The sequence below is a fragment of the Felis catus genome, chromosome F2, assembly GCF_018350175.1.
Source record: "Felis catus isolate Fca126 chromosome F2, F.catus_Fca126_mat1.0, whole genome shotgun sequence".
NCBI classification, from domain to species: Eukaryota; Metazoa; Chordata; class Mammalia; order Carnivora; family Felidae; genus Felis; species Felis catus.
The window spans coordinates 19,799,528-19,820,684 of NC_058385.1; the positions used below are offsets into that span (position 1 = coordinate 19,799,528).

Consider the following 21,157-nt stretch of genomic DNA (forward strand, 5'->3'; position numbering starts at 1 on the left):
AGTCAAAGAGTAATATGAAATGAATCTGAGGGAAAGTCTTTCCCTTGATGAAGAGAGAGTCAAATAGAAACTTCTACAAAAGGACTGAATTACTCACCATACTTCAAAGTCTCTTGCAAGTGATTGTAAGAAAATCAGCGTGGATGAAATTTGGAGAATATTATTCCTAATGATGTTCTCTTTTGAAGTTGTGAAAGGGCGCTATCAGAAAGATGAGAGAAGCCACTGATAAAATGCAACTGAGGACACTTTGACTCTTCTCCATCGTAGGTGCTGACTGCCACCCACCACTGTCTGAAGAAGGCGAACTTGGCAGATGACGTGAAGGTTCTCCAGGACAGAGTAACTGCAGAACATCTTCAAAGGTACTCGTATCAAACATTTATCTCTTAGTTAATTAAACCAAGGTGCTAATTAAACCTGAGCACACCATGTCACTTGAGGAGAGGAGAGTTCCATGGATGGGGAATTGTGAGAAAGAGAGCCTTCCTATAACATTTTCATTCTTCTTGGCTGAGAGAGCTAAAAGGGGCCTTAAATGTGGTAGAGCCATTTCATGAAATTAGGCTTCAGGAATGGCAAAAGAACCATCTGAATAATGAGTATTTGAAGAATCAGGGTGCCTGGATGGCTCAATCAGTAGAGCCTGTGACTCGTGATCTAAGGGTTATTGGGTTTGAGTTCCACATTGGGTGGAAAGATAAGAAAGAAAGAGAGAGAGAGAGAGAGAGAGAGAGAGAGAGAGAGAGAGAAAGAAAAAGAAAAAGAGAAAAGAGAGAGACAAGAAGAAGGGAGGAAGGAAGGAAGGGAGGAAGGGAGGAAAGAAGGATCATAGAACTTTATTAACATGTCATGAGCTGCTCAGGAAGCTCAGGGGAATCAGTCACAGGCAATGGCAGGCCAGCTACACCCAGCCATCCACAGTCTCAGGAGTGAAAACCACAGATGTCACCTGTCTTGTTCATAGCTTGCCTTCACAGTTTCTTGTCTTGGCCACATACACACTAGTGCCCTGAGTGTTGTGGGGCTGGGAAGAGTTACAGAGACTCATCCCAGCCATGCAACCTTAGCTGCAGAAACATTCTCAGGGGTGTTGATTCATGTGAGTTTACAGCCCCATGTGTCTTTGCTTAAATGTCAACATTGAAATTTGTTTCCTTCTACCCCCAACCAAATTAATGCAATGGAAACTGCTGAGTTCCTGTTGGTTTCAAATTGCAGCTCTTCAAAGTCATTACCCTCTGCTTGCTTGTCATTCTAAGCCTTGTGTTGGCCCAGGTTGGCTTGGATAAAGTCCTCCAATCACCAAAAAGTTTGTGAACCTCACACAAACAAAACAAAATGAAATCTTCAACAGGTCTGGCCTGAATTTCAGGTTTGTCTTTTGAGGATTGATTTATCCAGCTCCTCTTTCTAATACTTATGACATTAAGCATTTTGTGTCCTCTACAAATGCCACATTTAGAAGGGAAATATCTAGAAGTGTATGGGAGTGTGGGGTTACTTCCTTGACAGAAAATTATGAACACTGGCAGTTTTTTTCCTGTAATTCTCAGTGCTCTGTGTGCAAATGGTCTGGGGTATCACCAGAAATGTAGTGGAAGCTGGTTACCCACAAGCTAAATAAAAAATAAGAGAAAACAAGTTGAAGTTGAATGAAGTCTCCTTCCTTCAAACTCTGGACAGGAGAGGAAATACTCCCAAACAGAAACTAAAAAAGATTTCTGTTTAGAAATAAATTCAATAAACAGTAGAACTATGACTACTTCAGAGTTCTTCATCTTCTTGAGTCAGTTCTCCATTTAATGGGCAACTTTATCACTTTAAGCATTATATCCTTTTCATTAGTATATTCTTATTATGAGAAAACACAAATGTGTTTAATATTGCATCAAGTTAGAATTACATGCTCAAATTTAACACACAAGACACTACTTCTTAAAAACCTATAGGCCCCCTGTGAGAGAAGTCTCTGGTCTGTTTTTTTTCTCTCTTTGGACTGGAATATTCAAATTCAAAGTCGGACCAGTGGCCAGCTTCAACATCTCCGCCCTTCCTCATCCATCATTTGAGCTGTATTAGATAGGTAACTGAGTCACTCTTCACCACCACATCTGTATTCACAGATCCACAGTCTTCCCATCTGGTAAACTTTGTAGAAAAAAATGAGTCCTTTCTCTGTGTGCTCAGACAGTCAGGTTTATAAAATAAGGACCACTTTAATGAGGCTTAGAGCTTCAAAATGCTGCCCTGTGCATTTTTGATTACCTCTCTGCTCATGTCATCTGGATATAAAGTTCTTTCATTTAATATTTTTCCAGCTTTAAGAACTGCTTACCTGCAGTTCAGTGAACTTGGCATCACCTCCAAGATACATAACACAAGAAACAGAACCAGGAGATGTCATAAGCAAAACTCAGAAGCTGCCTAAGCATCCCCTGACTATCCGATTGCCAGAAGATTCTCTCTTGTTCCAAGGAGAGATAGGTTGTATTCACATGCAATAAAACAACAAAAGGACAATTAAATTTCACAGCTTGGGGGAGATTTTGAGGGTTCTTGTCAAAAATGTTCACACCTGTGGAACAGACTGTTATTTTTTTTGTGGAGCCTGGTTTTCAGCTTGAAGTCCACCTGCCAAAATCTGAATGGCTTCTATTGTACCTTCTGGTCGCAAAAACTGCACTGTCAGACAAGGCTTGGGGCACACAGATGGGATAACTTAGAACAGCAAATATGTTGCTTATAAGGAAATTAAGACCTTTCCTAGCCCTGTTGATGCCCATTTAGGATGGAAAATTTTATCAAAGCATGTCTTAGTTGTGCCTCCCTGGCACTTTATTATTTTCTATATTACTCTAATAATTTAAGTTATACTCAATGCCTTAATTTAAATTTAAGAGATTTTTTAAATTGTCCATAAATTGTAATAGTAAACTCTATCTTTTCAAGGAATCAGCTTCAGATTTAGACCCTAAAAACTGCTAAAATTTTCTTTGGGTATCTACTGAGCATTTAAAGCTTGCTGCGGAATATAAAGAGCGGAATCTGGGGCTGCTAAGAAGCCAACTGTTTTCATTTGTGACCATTGTCACCCTGAACAGTTCTCAGTGCACATCCTAATGGCAATTAAAATAATGTATTTGTTGTAAAACAATACGATAGCGGGACACTAGACTGGCTCAGTTGGTGGAGCATGTGACTTGATCTCAGGGTTTCAAGTTTGAGCTCCACGTTGGGTGTAGAAATTACTTAAAAATAAAACCTGGGGCACTTGGGTGGCTCAGTCAGCTGAGTATCTGACTCTTGATTTCGGCTCGGCTCATGATCCCAGGGTCATGGGATCAAAGCCCATGTCGGGCTCTGTGCCGAGTGTAGAGCCTGCTCGAGATTCTTGATTGCCCCTGGATCATGCATTCTCCCTCTCTTACTAAAAATAAAATAAAATGACATAAAGTAATTTATAAAAAAAAACACAACATAATAGGGACCCAATATGAAATTTTTTTAGGTAAAACACACACCCACTTAACCCAAGCCCAGGATTTTTTTTCTAATATGAATATATGCAATGTGGAATCATAGAAAATTGCTGCTATGGACTATATCTGACCCACAAAAGCAGCAATTTCATATGGTCCTAGCTAATATTTTATGTAATTGGAAACATAGAGAGTATACAATTTTATTCTGATTCTTTTCACTCTTATATCGAAACAGTCTACAGTTTCTGCATTGTCTTCAGAGTTCATAGTCTGAAATTGTGCTCTATTCCATAGATGTGGACACCTGAGTGGATTTTGCTTTTTCCCGATAAGAGATAACAGTCAAAAAAAAATCTAACCCACACCTTCCTCACATAGCCGTTTTATTTAGTTGCCTTCTAATGCCCGTTTTTAAACTAATGTCTTCTCCTGCATCGTCCTTTCAGCCCCTCCGAAACTAAGTACTTTCACATGTGAGTCCTAATACAAATGTAAGCGATAAAGCAAGTGCCAGTATGCGCAGGCATACCAATGTGCACACATGCATACACATCATTAAATGGACCTGTGTAGACAGTACATCCTCAAAGCCAAGGAGTTTGTGGTGACAGAAAACACCAAACGTCAATAGGATGGGAAACGTTGTGCCCATCAGGCTGTGTCACCTCTTGCTGGCTTTTCTCCATTTTCATCTGACTGAGACCTATCCCAGCAGACGGTCCTCCCAGTGCACTTTGGCTGCCAAGAGAATAGGGCTTTGTCTACTATGGCGAGGAAACAAACTCCGGGGATATTAACCGACCAGAGGAAAGCCCTTTGCTCTTGCCGTAATGATACATTCAGGCAGGAAGTTAAGAGGAAAATAGCTACTTCTCTGGGGATGAGGAGTGTGGAGCGGGAGGGAGGAGAGCAGTTTAATTATGATGAGGGTGGGGGCGGGGAGATGAGGACAGTCACAAGTGGAGATCAAGAAAAAAAGAATGGGATGATGTCATTCTTTACTGGGACAGTCACTGAAATGAAATCAGGTCACACACAATGGTCTTGTTCTATGCCTGGAACCATGAGTGTTACAAGAGATCACTTTGTGGTAATGCTTGTTAGGAAGGGTCTAAGGGCCCTGCTTACATTAAGATGTCCCCCAAGACATCTTTAAGACGGATCAGAAGGACAGAATCAGTCCATCCAATGCTGAAATGACCCACGCTAGAGGCACAACATTTGCTTAAGATCAGCGAGCCACAGTTTAGGATAGAAAAAGTCTGCATTCTCACAACAGTGAATTTTAAGAAGTAAAATGCAACTCCACAACTTGGTTTCAGGCCAGATGTTTTAAATTGATGTCCTTTTTCATAGGATGGTTTTGAATGGCATTTTGGAGTTAAGATGGAATATATTTGCCAGTATAATGTTGCATTTCCTGAAAAGAAATACTGCTTTGTACTATGTTAGTGCATTTTCAGGACTGATTAACTCTGCTTACATAGGAAGCATTTGATTTGTGTCACTGTTGAATCCCCCGTGCCACTGGTGGCAGATATATTCAAATTTAGGTTCCTTCTCTCAATGATGTCCTAATTTAACCTCATTCATCTGCTTAGATTTCCTAAGGAGAGCATCACAATTACCAATGAAGTTTAAGTTTTCTAAGAAGTCATCCCTTGAATAATTAGGTGATAAGGTCAAATCCTGTTATTAAGGTTCTGTTGTTACCGCATTATCTAGGGCTCCAAACAAATAGGTCATTGATGGAGACTTTTTTGGGACATTTTTGCCGTGTGAGTATTTATAAGGGTAGAACTGGAACACTAGAGGCTTTTTACATTCGCATCTGCAGGTTAGAGAATCTACAAAATTCGATGCTCGCTTTTGGCAAACCGCTGATCTTCGGGGATGGTAAGATCCTTCTCTCTCTGGTAGACTATAAAAAATGTAAAAATAAAATTAGATTCCGGTGAGAATTCATACTGGTTTTATGATGTTGCCCTCAAATTACTAGAGAATCTTGTAGTGATATATTTGGGACAAATGTGTTTGAAAGTTGCTGCGGATTATGGCTGTCACAATGCAAGGTGGCACATTTTGAAGGGATCCTTTGGGGGGGGTAGAGTCTAACATGAACTTCAGTGGTTTCTGCTTCCCTTTTTTTTCACATTTTTATTTAAATTTTAGTTAGTTCTGCTTCCTTATTTTTAAATGGAAGATGGTCAGGCTACAGGGCCTTTGAGAGAGTATAATTATTTAAAAATTGGGGTGTCTGGGTGGCTCAGACAGCTAAGCATCTGACTTTGGCTCAGGTCATGATCTTATGGTTCGTCATGGTTCGTGGGTTCAAGCCCCACGTCAGGCTCTTTGCTGACAGCTCAGAGCCCGGAGCCTGCTTCGGGTTCTGTGTCTCCCTCTCTCTGCCCCTCCCCAACTTGTTCTCTCTCTCTCTCTCTCTCTGTCTCTGAAAAATAAATAAAAACATTAAAAAACTTTTTTTAATTAAAAGGCATCCATAATATTTCCAAACAAGTGATAGACATCATCAGAAACTCAAATTTTCCAGTGTTTGATTTTCTTTTCTGTTTATCTCCTAGTAGCCTTTAAAGAAATCTAAATTCATTAACCATAGCCAGTTGACAATAGCATCTAAAATGCAGGTGTTACTTTAAGCACATCCATTATTTACAAAGCAGGTAAAGCAGACATGGCTTCTTACAATGGGGTTCACCATAAATTTTTTTTTAGTTTTTTAAAGTTTATTTATTTGAGAGAGAGAAAGGGTTGGGGCAGAGAGAGAGGGAGAGAGAGAGAACCCCAAGCAGGCTTTGCATCATCAGCATGGAGCCTGATGTGGGGCTCAAAGCCACGAACTGTGAGATCATGACCTGAGCTGAAACCAAGAGTCGGGTGTTTAATCGACTGAGCCACCCAGGCGCCCTCCCCCGCTAAAATTAATTTTAAAATTACTTGCTTTTATAGTTTTACCAAAAAATATAAAGAAGATTTGATGCATTCTCTGATTAAAATGTATTTATTACTTAAAGTAAGAATGCCCCAGCAGATTAAATCTCTTCTACAATATTCATAGGAATCTGGGCTAGCCAGACGGTGATGCTCAGGAATGCACAGTGGCCACAGGAGAGGGACTAGCAGCCTTTCAGAGCCATCGGTTGCCCGTGCTATAAGGGATATAGATCTTTTGAATGATGGTGATGTTTGCCTGATGATGTTTGCCATCATCCTGCTAGTCACAAAATCCTGCCGTTCGAAGAACGCTGCACTAAGAGTCGGTTCCCATTTTAGGCGTTTTGTTGACTGTGTAGCTTTCTACAAAATTAGAATATACTTGTCCCACTTCCCTTACTAGGCTGTTGTAAATGCAGATGAAGAATGGAAAAGTACATTTGTGGGGAAGCAGATGTAGGGAGTCGTTCCAGCACAACGTAACGCTATTGCTGTGGTATTACAAGGCTGAGGTATGGCACGGCCATCGTTAGTTCCCATCACACTCTTCTATTCCCAGCACCTTTTTGCTCCCTCATTATTCTTTTACTTTTATGTCTCTGCCAGTAAACTAATCCCAATGTGTATTTTTGATGGTTGGCAAACATTCAAAAATGCTTTGCAGAGAAGGAAGGCTATAGAATCACTTGGATTATAACTATGCACTCAGTGGATTTTTCCGAAAAGCTTCAGAATGAACTATCTTTACTGGCTGAGGCATTAAATGTAGGCGTGAAAAAAATAACTTGTATTATATGCCCTTGTGGTTGTTGGAATTCAGCTCAGGACTGACTCCCAATAATCTTTATGATTGGGGCCGGAGGAAGATTAACTCACCAAGGATGGGTGCCATTGCTTTTCATAATCTTGTCCATTGCCTCCAGTCATGTCCCAAAATGGATCCAGAAATTGCCGTCACCTGCATCCCCGCAGACAGAGGCCATCCCTCTGCTCTCAAGCACAAGACTGTCTTTCTCTTAGGGAAATTCTTAATTTTCTAGTTGCTTTTTCTACCCGCCCCCCCCCCCAGTCATTGATTGATAGAGGAATTTCTTTTAAATGTCCAATACAGTATCAGCTTAATAGTTTGCACGTGCTGAAATATCCCTTCTGAGTGAGGGGAAAGGAATACAATCTACATTTCACATTTGCAAGTCCATCTTAGTTTGAAGAACTTTCTCTCTGGTTATAGAACTATTAAGACAGAGTGTGTATGGGATGAATTGCCTGTATATGTATGAATAACTGTTCCAGTGACAGCCAACTCCTAAACATGACAGACGATGATTCTGACTACCAAAACATTGATTTGTTTTTTCTCTCTGACTCGTGTAGACAGTAAGATCATGCATCTACGTGGTAATAAGAAGGCTGAACTGTTGGCCTTCATGGATGTCTAAAGACGTACGCCGTGGGGTGTTGAAGGGATGTAAACAAGAGCCTTTTCTACCTTAGGGAGCCTTTGGGAACTCAAGAGCTATCATCAGCAAAGGTGATGTGGTCTTCTTAAATTGGAAGTCTCTCGGTTTCTAATTCATAGTGGTACATGGAAGAAGTGTAGATACTGGATAGGAACATGCATTTGGGAGACAGACTGCCTTGGTGTGAATGGCTTGCCGTGTCGTTGGTTCGCCGTGTAACTTAATTTCTTTGTGTCTCTATCCTCATCTGAAAACTGAGGGCCACGCTAATACCGTGTCTGGCTGTTTGGGGGGTTAGAGGTTTCCATGTGCATAAAGGGCTCAGCACAATGCTTAACACTTAATACAGTGTGTTATGCGTGTTAACAATTGTTATTATTTGTGGAAACTTTTAAAATCCAGAAACGCATGAAGTGTAAAATATGTTCCCCTACCATTACCCTGCCCATAATTCCACACACTCAAATACACACACACACGCACGCTGACAATTACCAGGCACTATAGGGAAAGCAACCACGGGTCACAGCACTCACCCTGTGGGAACTGGACGGGAGTAGGGCGTGTGCCTCGCAAGCAGTAGCAATAATAGTATCGTGTGTGTGCACACTTACAACGTCCTCCAGTAACAGTTGTCGGAAGCCCAATAACATGATCAATGAAAAAGTACTTTGGGATTATATTGTCAGCATACTGAAAAAAAACAGCTTTTAATTTTCGAACTTCTGATTTCCCTTTAGATTTGCTTAGACCCGGGTTCACCTTTTCCCCTCACCCAGCCACCAAAAACAATAATAAATAATAATAATAATAATAATAATAGTCACTAATGCGATACAAAGATTCTCCTTTAAAGATCTGCATGGTTCCACAGGTCCAGATTCTGACCCCACATAGCTGGGTATTTATCCTGTAGTCTGCATTCTGAGATCCACAGAAGTGTAAACTGGGTTTGCCTCGTGAAAGCTGTTTTTAATCCTTTGTTTACAAATGAAATACATTTGATGGGTTTTGGTATATTTTACAGCTATTACGCTTTAGATGCTGTAATTTCAAGGCTCCAGGTTGACAACTATACAGCACCTGGTCTCCCCATCGTGCCATCAGTAGGATTCCCTGGTTAGAAGGAGAGGAAAAAAATATGTATCCTCAAAGAGTGATAAAAGAAGTCTCTCTCTCTCTTTTTTAAAGTTTATCTATTTATTTTGAGAGAGAGAGCACGAGCAGGGGAGGGGCAGAGAGAGGAGAGAGAGTCCCAAGCAGGCTCTGCGCTGTCAGCGCACAGCCCCCAGGAGCTGTGAGATCATGAACCAAAATCAAGAGTCGGATGCTCAACCTACTGAGCCGCCCAGGCGTCCCTAAAAGAAGTCTCCTGAAGAGAGCGTTCCTAAGTATTTTGGAGATTTTTCACACAGTGGAGAGCACTAATTCTGCCTGAGTTTGATACTTCTGAAAACGGCATTTTATATGTATAATTCAAAATTTTGATTGCATATCAAATGTTGCCACAAAATCTAAAAATCTTGGGGTTTGAGGGACACCTGGGTGGCTCGCTCGGTTAAGCGTCTGACTTCGGCTCAGGTCATCATCTTGCAGTCGGTGGGTTCAAGCCCCACATCGGGCTCTGTGCTGACAGCTCGGAGCCTGGAGCCTGCTTCGGATTCTGTGTCTCCCTCTCTCTCTGTCTCTGTCACCCTGTCTCTCTCTCCGAACTAAATAAACATTAGGAAAAAAAATTGGGGTCTGATTTTTCTACTTCTCTTTCTTTATGGTTAAGTATGTAGGTGTGCCCGGAGCTGGCACGCTCCTGCTGAACCAGAGAAATGACAGAAAAGGTGCTTCGTTCGTGCGTATTATTCACTCCATCATCCCCCTTAGCATCTCCCAGGTGAAAATTGAAGGTTATCATCACATGGCGTTAAATGAACAACAGTGCAGTGGCTATCCATTGTGCGAAGAATCACGTGCAAACCCTTGAGGCCTTCCTGGGACCACGAGTGTGAGAGAGACACGATACTGTGAAAAGACAGTAGAGACACTCCATCATTTACTGCTTGTGGAATCGGGTCAGCTGCGTAGCCTTTGGGAGCCTCAGGTTGCCTTTTGGTACAATGTGGATAACGGCATTTACCTCATAATATTGTTGTGAGGGGCTCAGAGAGAAGGTGTGTGCAAAGCGCCGGGAGCAAAGACACGCAGATAGCATGTATCCGAGAACATTCATCTGTCTCATCTCGTCTTAGCACAGAACTTCCCCCTTCCTCCTCCTTCCCTCTCCTGCTGTGGCCCTACCTGACTTCCCAGCCTGTCCCTGTTGGGATCCCCACACCCGCTACTCCCATCCAAACTGCTCACACTCCCTTACACACCCTTCATGGACAGAGCTCTGGAATTACATGGGACCAGAATGTTCTTTTACCACATTTTAGCGAAAGCTAAATGCCACAACCCATGTAAAATAGCCCTTGATTTCCTCACAGCCAGAAGTTGATTATTTCTTCTGTTGCACTCCCGTGGACTTTATACTTTAATTATGGTTCTTATTTATTTAAGACCCGTTTGTACCATACTGTCATTTGCATTCCTGTGCCTCACACTCGGTTGTGTGCTTTTTGAGACTGGAGTATTGTCCTTCCATTCTTACTACATTTAGCACAGTACTTTGCAAGTAGTTAAATGCACACTGAATGCTCATTTTTAATTTAAAAAACAAAGCTGCAACTTCTGGCTTAAAAATGTTGAGCTTTGGGGCACCTGGGTGGCTCGGTCAGTTAAGCGTCTGACTTCGGCTCAGGTCACGATCTCTCGGTCCGTGAGTTCGAGCCCCGCGTTGGGCTCTGTGCTGACAGCTCAGAGCCTGGAGCCTGTTTCAGATTCTGTGTCTCCCTCTCTCTCTGACCCTCCCCCATTCATGCTCTGTCTCTCTCGGTCTCAAAAATAAATAAAGGTTAAAATAAATAAATAAATAAATAAATAAATAAGTTGAGCTTTGTGAATTGCCAAAAAGAGGCATCTGTGCTTTGGCTCCGGCCAGTTCCCTAGTGGCAAATCTTAAAACTCATACAGTCTTTCTTCTACTTGCCTAAGTGTTTGAATATGTAAGGGCTCTGTTGGTGTGGGCAGGGCTTCCCGGCTGACTTTCAGCATTTCAGCCATATTTCTAAAAATAGAGGCAGAGGATTCTAGCAAAAGCTAACATCTGAAAGACAAATAGTAACATACACCCTTAGGAAGTTTTCTAGGAAGGGGTTCCAACATGTATTTTTGGTATTGTCTGTAAAGATAATAAGAGGGAGCGGTATAAGGGAAGGTTTCAGGGAGGCTGAGTTTTGCCCCGGCTGTATATTTAAGTGGCTGTGTGACCTTGGGCAAGTTACTTAACACTTCTGGGCCTTCATTTTCTCATCTGTAATACGATATAGGGGTTCACTTCCAGCTGTAAGATGACACCACCAGATTCCGCCAGTTATGCCTTTACTATCGTCTACCAAGGATTGACCGCCTCTCAGATGAGAATTATACTTTTCACCTGAGTGTTGTTAGGAAAATGATAGATACAATGAGAATAAAGAATGAAAACATACGTGATTCCCATCTTATTTTCTTTTATTCAAACTGACCCTAGATTCTCTCAACAACTGAGACGAAATGTCTGTTGATATGAATATTTGTGAATATGGGCAGATCCCTACTTACAAATGGACAGTGTTAAAGATGATCATGTATAAACTGGTCTACCAGTGGTTCAATCTAGATTATCTAGTAATATTATTTATTGATGCTGTATTTTTTACAGGCCCGTTAAGGCACAAATACTTTCGCAAGCCCGCCTAGAAATCCAAGCTTGAAGGGTAAAGTTTTGCGAAAAAAGGCACTTCGTTGTGACAGTCTGTAAACCCGAAAACTTATCTTCACATCTCTGCTTCTTGACCCCTAACCTACTTCCCCACCCCTTGTAAGGAAAGTAAGGGTTTCTCCTTACCTCTTAAGCAATGCTGTTGATCTATTCAGGCTGAAATTCTAATGAAACACAAATTAAGGAACCAGGAAGTAGGAGTTTTTGGAGAGATGAAAATAATTCAGGTACGGAAAGGAGGTGGGGTTTTACCAGTAGGCACTTTAAAGGAAAGTAGAGGGATGGGGCAAAACGAGCAGAATATTCATTGGAGCCTGGGGGCTTTAAACAGTAAGTATAGGGTAAGTTAATTGTAAGACATGAACGGAAAGTAAGAAAAAAAAATGTCTAGTGAACAACAAGCCAGCAGACGACAGGGAAAGAATAGAAAAGAGTTTCTCTATATTTTTTCATTCTGTATTTTCATCATCTGCTTCTGCCGCCCCCTCTCCTTACCACAGATCCTGACCATCTTGACACTTGGTTAGACAGGAAGCGGGGGTGGGGGGTGGCGGTCGATGATCGTTCCAAGTGGATGTGCAGAAGGAAGGAGGAATTAATGCACAAGTTGGTCAAGGAAAATGATGTATTTTAAATTTAGGATAGGCTCACATTTGTGTGTTTCTGGTATAGCATTCATCAGATTGCATTCATCATGTTTTCAGTTAGCTGAGATTTTTGGATCTGGTGGGGCTTACATTTTTTAAACACATTTAGAATTTTTTTCAGTCATTATTTCTTCAGATATTTCCCCATTACCCCCACCCCTCCCAGGACTCCAATTACATGCGTGTTAGACTACTTGATACTAAAATTGTTCCACAGGCCACGGGGGCTGCACTCACTTTTTTGAAAAGCCTTTCCTTTCAGATTTTGTACTTTTCAGTTATAGAAATTCCATTTGCTTCTTTTTAATAGTTTCGTGTATCTGTTCATTATGTTCACGTGTTCCTTCAAATCCTTGAGCATATTTATAATAGCTGTTTTAAATTCCTCATCCGTTCATTCAATCATCGCTGTCATTTCAGAGTCTCTCTTTTTTTATTGCGGTATAATTAACATAACACCATATTAGTTTTTGATGTATAATGCAATGATTGGGTATTTGTATATATTGCAAAATGATTACCATAGTAAGTCCAATTAACATCCATCACCATACACAGTAATGGATTTATCTTTTTCTTGTGATTTTTTTTTTTCTTTTTCTAGGACCAGCATTTCTCCTGGTTAGGAGTCACCTTTTTCGGCTTTTTCACATATCTAGTAATACCTGATTGGCTGCTGGATATTGTGAATATTACATTGTTGAATGTCTGGATTTGGGTGTCTTCTTCTAAAGAATATTGGATTTTGTTCTGGCAAGATTATTAATTTACTTGAGGATCAACTGGGATTTTTTAAAGTTTGTTAAGTTGTGTTTGGTCAGATCTAGAGTGATCTACACTCTAGGGCTAGTGAGCCCTATTCTCAAGGCTTGACCTTTCCAGTCAGAACATAAGTATCCCCAGCCATATGTAGTGTAAACTGTTGATCTTACAGCTCCCCACTAATTCTTTGCCTGGTAGTCATCCTTCGCCCAACTCTGTGGCGTCTCACCCCACACATCTGTGGTTTAGTATGCAGCCGAGGACTCAAGGGGACCCCATACAGATTTCTGGAGCTCTTTCTCTTTGTCTCTACCCCGCAGATTCCACTTCCCTCCTCAAATCACCCTGTCTCTTCAGCTCTGCGTGGGTACCCCTCTCTGTGCCATATCCAGAAAGTGTCTAGGGGGACATACCTCACTCGCCTTCCTTTTCTCAGGGATCATAGCTTATCTTCCAGTGTCTGATTTGTGCCATATGCTTTGTCCAGTTTTCTAACCATTCATAGTGGGAGGACTAGTTTGGTAGCAGTTACTCCATCTTGATTAGAAATAGAAGATCAGAAAGAAAGAAAGAAAGAAAGAAAGAAAGAAAGAAAGAAAGAAAGAAAGAAAGAAATAGAAGATTTACCACATCTGTATTCAAACCTTGTTTCTTTCTCTTTTCTCCCCACTAATCACTAAGACCTTTCAAGGCAGTGACAAGATCTCATTCATCTCTGTATTCCCAATGCCTAAGATAGAGTTTAGCACATAACAGGCATAATAAATACTGTTGAATGAAAGAACGAATGACTATTGTTAAAGAGATCCACAATATTTAGAATATCTCTATTTAGTTGAGGCATTGATGTAAATATCTAAGCACTTCTGTAATACATGCTTTTTTAAGCCACAGAGAAAAATCTGTTCAGCAGCCAAATTCCCATAAGCTCGGGATCAATGCTATGGTAGACAAGTTCTATGTTAAGCTTACTTAGCATTCCTTATAGCTGTAACATGCCCGTGTCCAGAAACAGAGATCACATGTTTTTAAGTACCTATAGGACAGTAATGACAAATTATTCTAAAATCAAAAGTAGCAGTGGCTGTTTTTAACATTCAGTCCACGAAGTTGGCAAATGCAGTATTTACCTTCAGGGATTTCTGCCTCTAAGCATATGCCAGGATTATAAATGTCCAGACCTTAGTTGCATTTACCTCCATCTTTTGAAGGGACTAGGATGGCTTTTTATTTAATAGCAAGATGCATTGAGTTGGTCTTTCAGAAGTCTATCTAGCTCTCTTTCTATGATCGAAAAGTAGACTTATAAACTAGGAATTACAGTCAAACTTCTATAAACTGCGCAAATTGAGTCGAAAGGAGTCCTACATTTTTGTGTTAAAGATTTCTCTCTGAAATCTTAATACGATATCTGTACAAGTTTTATATAAGAAATATCTGTAGCTGGATGAATGTAGGATTTGTGGAACTCTCTTTACTTATTTTTTAAGCTTATTTATTTATTTTGAGAGAGAGAGAGAGAGAGAGAGGACTCAGAGAGCACGAGTGGGGGAGAGGCAGAGAGGAGGAGAGAGAGAATCCCAAGCGGACTCCTCACTGTCAGTGCAGAGCCTGATGAAGGGCTCGAACTCACGAATCGTGAGATCATGACCTGAGCCAAGATCATGAGTTGGACACCTAACCAACTAAGCCACCTAGGCACCCTGTGGAAATATCTTAAAATTTTCTGATGCTTAAAAGTCTCTGGTTATGAGTGCATCTCCTATAATTAGAATAGTTTTACCTATTGAAAGGGTTCCTAAAATTCCAGTCCTATAAACATACACAAGCACACACACACACACACACACACACACACACACACAAACCCCATTACTGATAAATTATTCCTACTCCATGTCAACTCAGAGTTTGCACAATACTGTTACCGTCAAAAGCAAAAGCACAGTTTTTTAATACTTAATCTCACCTGATCCACAGGAGTCTTAAGGTTTCCCTTTGTCTCTTTGTGACTGTATTTCTGGCTTCCTTCAATGAAAGGCAGCAGGCTTTTAGGGTAAGGAACTGAGCTGTGAACGAGATGTCCGCTCTGTTGGCTCATTCTTGTAGGTGCCTTCGTCAGGTCACCTCCTCATCTTTGTTCTTTGATGACAAAGCCTGCCAGATGGAAATAATAACTTGATCTCCACATGAGTGTGAAGGACCCCTGAAATTTCTAATACAAGATAACAAAAAACCGGCTCATTAGTGGGGGAAATTTTTCAAAACAATGACTGCACTTATTTAAAGCGTGTGAGTGAGGTGATGTTTAAGAGCAGCGATTTAAGCTTGCGGTTTCAGGACCGTTCAGAACTAAAGGTTTTATTTCACTTTGTTTTTCTCCAACATTTACCCCCTTGGTTTATATTTCCCAGTTAAGAATTTCACGTGAATCTTTGCCAAAGCCTCTGGTTCCACCTGGTTTGGGGTGGAAACCACATGAAGCCACTGAATTCTGCATAGTTTCCATTTGAAAAGATATATCAGCTGAGAGGTTCCCTTTCAGGGTGAGCCAGGTTTACGTGAAATTTGGCCAAGCTTTAGATGAACCTGCTCTGAGTTTTTCATTTTATATCAGACCCTAAAATGAGGCCACTTACCTAGTTCCGTCTTTTTAAAAGTTCACATATAATGTCCCCAGGGAGTATGTAATAGTTACCAGTGGCTGAGGTGTGGCAGCACCTTGTTTTCGTGAGATGTGGGGGGGGGGGGATTTCTCAGCTACTTGGAGTTCATTCTAATTGGAAAGCGAAAAGACTCAATAACAGGGGCTCTAGAGTCAGGCATAACATTTTGGGAACAATCTCCTTTGAAGTCTCAACAAAAAGCAAATTTCCAAGCAGATAGCTCAGAGAAACCAGGCTAACTCACCTTTTTTGTCCCTTCCTTTACTTTACGCCTTCGTTAATTCGACAAATCCTCACTGAGCGCCTACCACATGACATGCCAAGCCCTGTCCTAGGTTTTCGGGATACATCTGTGAGCAGATTATTCAGAGCTCCTGACTCTTGTGGTTCTTACCTTCAAGTAGCAGAAGACAGAAAATAAAAGTAAAGATCCACACAAGTCAAACATATATAGCCTATTAGAAAGTGGTACATGCTATGAAATAGAAGTACAGCAAACTTAGAAACCAGGCTGGGTTGCAGTGCTGAAGAGGTTTCACAGGGAAACCACTGAGATGGTGAGATTTGGATAAACACTTGAAAAAAGTAAGGAAATGGCAACCAGATATCTTGAGGAAGAGCATTCCAGACAGAGAGAACAGCTAAAGCAAGAGCCCCAGGATACCTACATGTTAGAAGACTCACAGTGACACCATTAAGACAAAAAGGAAGTGAGCAAACAGAAGAGTGGTGGAAAATTAGGTCAAACAAGTAACAATAGGCCAGCACATGACCTGTGGGCCACGAGAAGGACTTTGTCTATTTCTCTGGCTGTAAAGGGAGCCATCGCAGGGTTTCGTACAAAGGAGGAGTACATTCTGATTTATATTGTCAAAAACTCTCTCTATCTGCCACGTGGAGAGCCTACTATAGATGGGCAAAGGTAAGAAAAGGTGAATTATTACTGAAAGAGATAAGAGGGCTTCAGATTTGGTGAAAGCAGTGGAAGTAGTGAAAAGTCGTCAGATGCTAGCTAGTTTTGAAGATAGAACCGACCGTATTGCCTGATTGATTGCAAGTGGTATGGGGGTGGGAGGAGAGAAGAATCAAAGATGCTGCAAATGTTTTGGTCCAAGCGGCTGAAAGGATAGAGTTGCCACCAGTTGAGATTGGAAAGGCTGCCGTTGGAAGCATTTTGGGGAGGAAGATCAGGAGTTCAGTTTTGGGAATCAAATTCGAGGTGTCTTTTAGATTTCCGAGGGGAAGAGATCTCATTACACAGGCAGTTGGATTTATTTGCAGACTGCATAGACAGTGTGTGTTTGAGAATAGAGGTTTGCGGGGCGCCTGGGTGGCTCAGTTGGTTAAGCGGCCGACTTCGGCTCAGGTCGTGATCTCGCGGTCTGTGAGTTCAAGCCCCGCATCGGGCTCTGTGCTGACAGCTCAGAGCCTGGAGCCTGTTTCAGATTCTGTGTCTTCCTCTCTCTGACCCTCCCCTGTTCATGCTCTGTCTCTCCTTGTCTCAAAAATAAATAAAATGTTAAAAAAAAAAAAAGAAAATAGAGGTTTGCATTTGGAAGTCGTAAGCATAATATCAACAAGGAGGTGCGTATACACAGAGAAAAGAAGTGACGACCAGGTGCCGTGGAGATCAAAGAGAAGAGGAGACGTCAGAAGACACTGATTGAGGGGCCCAGGGAAGTAGGGGGAGCACCAAGGGGTGAGGGAGTTCCTGGTTTCCTGGGAGCTGAATGAAGACAGTGTTTGGGGAAGGAAAGAATGATCAACTAGGTCCGACAGGTCCAGTATGCTGAGGACTGAGAACTGACCATTGTATTTCTCTCCTTGGCGGTCATTGGTTATGCGCATGAGAGCAACTTTGGTGAAATAAAGGGCAAGAAAGCCTGGTTGTACTGGGCACAAGAGAGAATGGAAGGAGAGAGACTAAGACAGAAATATGGCAACTCTTCCAAGGAGTTTGTTGCAAGGGGAGCAAAGACAAGGGGCGGTAGCTGATGATACGAGGCAAGTAAGGTCATGAACGTTTTTAACAAGATGGAAGAAATGACCACATGTTTACACACTGCTGGGAATGATGTCAGTGGGAGAGGGAAGATGATTTGAGTAAGAGAAGGGAGCATTGCTGGAGCTATGGTTTTTTTGAATAGATGAGAAGAAATAGAACCTAGTACAGAGGTGGAAGAACTGGCTCCAGACTGAGAGAATGAGGAGGACTCATCGACTCAAGTGAATGAGAAGGCAGAGCCTAGGGGAACAGATGCTGGTAGGTGAGCCGGTGGGGGTAGAGGAGCCTCTGGAAGTTCTCTTCCAACTGCTTCTGTCTCTTCCGTGAAGTATGAGCCCAGGTCATCTGCTCAGAGTGCCGGTGAAGAAGGAGCGCTGAGGGCATGAGCGGGGACGAGGGGATGGGAAACAGATATCTGAGGGAACAGAAGAGTAACTGGACTGGGGTAAGACAGGGTGGTTGCCCGGAAGCATCCAGGGCCTCCTTGAGGTTTGTGGCACGGGTACAGCATGAGCCCCTTCAGGGCAGCGTGCCTTTCTCCGGATGTGGGCAGTTGCACAGGTTGCAGATGAGAATAGGCAGGGAGTCGGACTTAACTAGGGCTGTGGTGTCCCAGGCAGAGGTGGCAAAGTGACGGGGGAGGTGGGGAGGCTGAGCATTTTCATAAAGGACTGATTGCAATGACTGACTGTGTGAAATGACTTTAACATGCTAAGGAGAGGGGTGAAGACGTCAAGGGAGTAAGGGCCACTAAGAATGGTAGGATCAAAGGACGGAAGAGAGCTCTGCCATGTCAAAGAACCGTTGGGGTTGGCAGACTGAAAGACTGAGAGAGCAGTGTCAGGGCAGGACACGGGCCACTGAGATGCCAGGACAAGAGGCAGTTTCCAGTATTGTTCAGGGCTAGGGATTGACCAGCTGGACTAGGGAGTAGTTAGGGGAGAGGAGAGGTGACCCAGAAAGGAAGAGGCAGTGGTGCTGAGAAATCTTTGAAATCTCCAAGAACTCAGGCAGGCATAATACTGCAGAGACTGAGAATGGAGAAGAAGCTAAAGTCACTTAGAAATGGGAAGAAATGTCCCGGAGTCAGTTGATAATGATGGAAGTACTAAGCTATGTAATCCAATATCATGAGCTAATCTTTTTTTGTTATTGTTAAGATGAGAAATAAGAAAGCATGTGGATTTAAAGAGGAGAGTAGAAGGAGAGAGGGAGGGAGGGAGGGAAGATGGGAGGAAGGAAGGAAGGAAGGAAGGAAGGAAGGCAGGCTTTAAGAAAGAGTTTAGCATAACACTGATTCAGTGGATATACCCAAATTTACATTCAATTTTCTAGAACTATATTGTTCAAAGATAACATATTTATACAGAAACCTGGATAAATCATTGCACTTCATATAAAGTGACATTTTGCCAAAATGAGATTTTTCCCCCTTTCCCCACCAGAAACCATCCAGATGCACAATAACTTGCTGCTTCTTATTTAACAGTGAAATAAACAAGAACATCCTTAGGAAGGTGCCAACAACAACACAGAAGAAGGAATCCAATTGAAGCATAGAGGGTCTAGGCTTGCTTTATGGCAATACTAAACCAAGGATCTTCTCTGGGAAAAAGAGCCCAAATCTCTGAAGGATGGTGGATAATGCTTTATATGTATGGTAGTGGCTTTATTACCCCCTTTTTATGGCTTTGCATCTTCTCTTTACTGTGACAAAAGATCATTTAGATGTGAATTTATTTTAACGATACCTAGACAGACTTTATGCCTGCAAAAGTAATTCATAGTGTTTGTCCTGGTGACAGCTCAGAGGATATGATTAAATTTTAATACTTTCAGAGTTAAGCCATATTCCATCCTTGATGCCATAAGAGCACTTGAAAAAAAAAAATCCTGGAAGTCAGGAACAGCACCTGGTCAGATTCTGTACAAATGCGAGCCCCCAGATGCTCAGAGGACGTTCAATGGGACTAACTTACTTGACCGTTAATCTTGTTGTAAATTCAACTTTGCAGTGGTGGAAACAAATCCTATTTCCTTTGGAGTGAAATTGAGAAAGATGGCCAGGTAGAATTTCCCCAGTGTAATTTTCCTTTTCACGTTAATGAGTCATGTCTTTGCCATGGAGAGCAATGGCAAGGATGCCACCAGGTGATTTGTTTGAAAACTCAGTAAACTGGAAGTAACCTTTTCCTTGTACTTTTCTAGGAAATTGGGTAAGGAGAAAGAAATACTCAGATGGGAAAAAACCATTAAGTCAAAGGATTTTTGATAAGTTAAGATCTTGTTCAGTTTTTACCGTATATGACGATAACGTCATAAATTGCAATGAGTTGCCCAGGCAGGCGATACTTTGCGAAGTGAATTTTGTGGACTTTCTCAGAAATGGCAAATCGCGGGCATTCTTTCCTTTAACAAATATCAATGCACGTATTACGTGTGTGGGATATTAACGTAGGCGCTGAATATATGATGTCGGACGTGACCCACAGCCTCTGCTGTCAGAGAGCTTGCGTTCTAAGACGACCACAAGGCTGCCCCAGTGTGAGCTAAGTAATACGCACTGAAGCTTCCTGTTGGTGTGATTGCTAGAAACTGTGTGTCTTTAAAGAGGCAACAAAAGTCTTTAGCACTGACTCCAGTCTGAGGTAGCGGTGGGAAAAGACAAAGGGCTCGGCAGCGAGGACAGAAGACATCATTCTAGATAGTCCAAGACAGAGAATGTATTTCTTAAAGCTCTTCAGCGGATAATTCCCACGCTATTGTTTGCTAGAATATATTTCAGAAAAAATGATCAGACGTTAATAATGAAAATTTACTAGATCCACCCCAGAACTGTAAAGTTTATAGGTACAAATTGCTGTGTAATCAACCCTTGCCAGCTTAGGGATGCTTAGGACAGTGGCAGAAAGTATTTCCCAGGAACTTCACTAACCAGAGGGCTTGGGTGCAACAAAACCCCTTCACTCACAAGGCCGTGTTAGAAGAGCAGTTACTACCCAGGCAGAGAGCTCTCCTGAACACGCTCAGCATAAAGGACTTCTTTGCAAGGCTATTGGCAGCATTTTAGTGCAAAGGAGAATTTAAGTTTCTAGACTTCTGTTCCCAAAGGTCAACCTATCATTTCTGAAGTTTTACTACTCATCCTGTTAAAATGATTGGCTTTTTTTAATTAGTCGATTTTTTTAAAAAAATGCTTCTATTTCCAAATAGTCATCTCCTAAAGCTTGCAGTGAGAGGCTACTTGAGTTCCACTCAAGTTAGAGAGTTTGCTTCATAAGAGAGATAGCAATAATAATAATGATGATGATAATAATAACAGTT

The 21,157-nt window shown here is 41.7% G+C and overlaps 1 protein-coding gene across 5 annotated transcripts in view; it reads left to right on the forward strand.

Annotated features, from left to right (window-relative positions):
* SULF1 (sulfatase 1) overlaps positions 1–21,157 on the forward strand; it is a 175,767-nt gene that overhangs the window by 34,123 nt on the left and 120,487 nt on the right. For all 5 annotated transcript variants that reach the window (XM_019822760.2, XM_011291362.3, XM_019822762.2 and 2 more), the window contains one exon: positions 271–365. The gene's annotated coding sequence lies outside the window, so the exon portion shown is untranslated. The remainder of the gene's footprint in view (positions 1–270; positions 366–21,157) is intronic.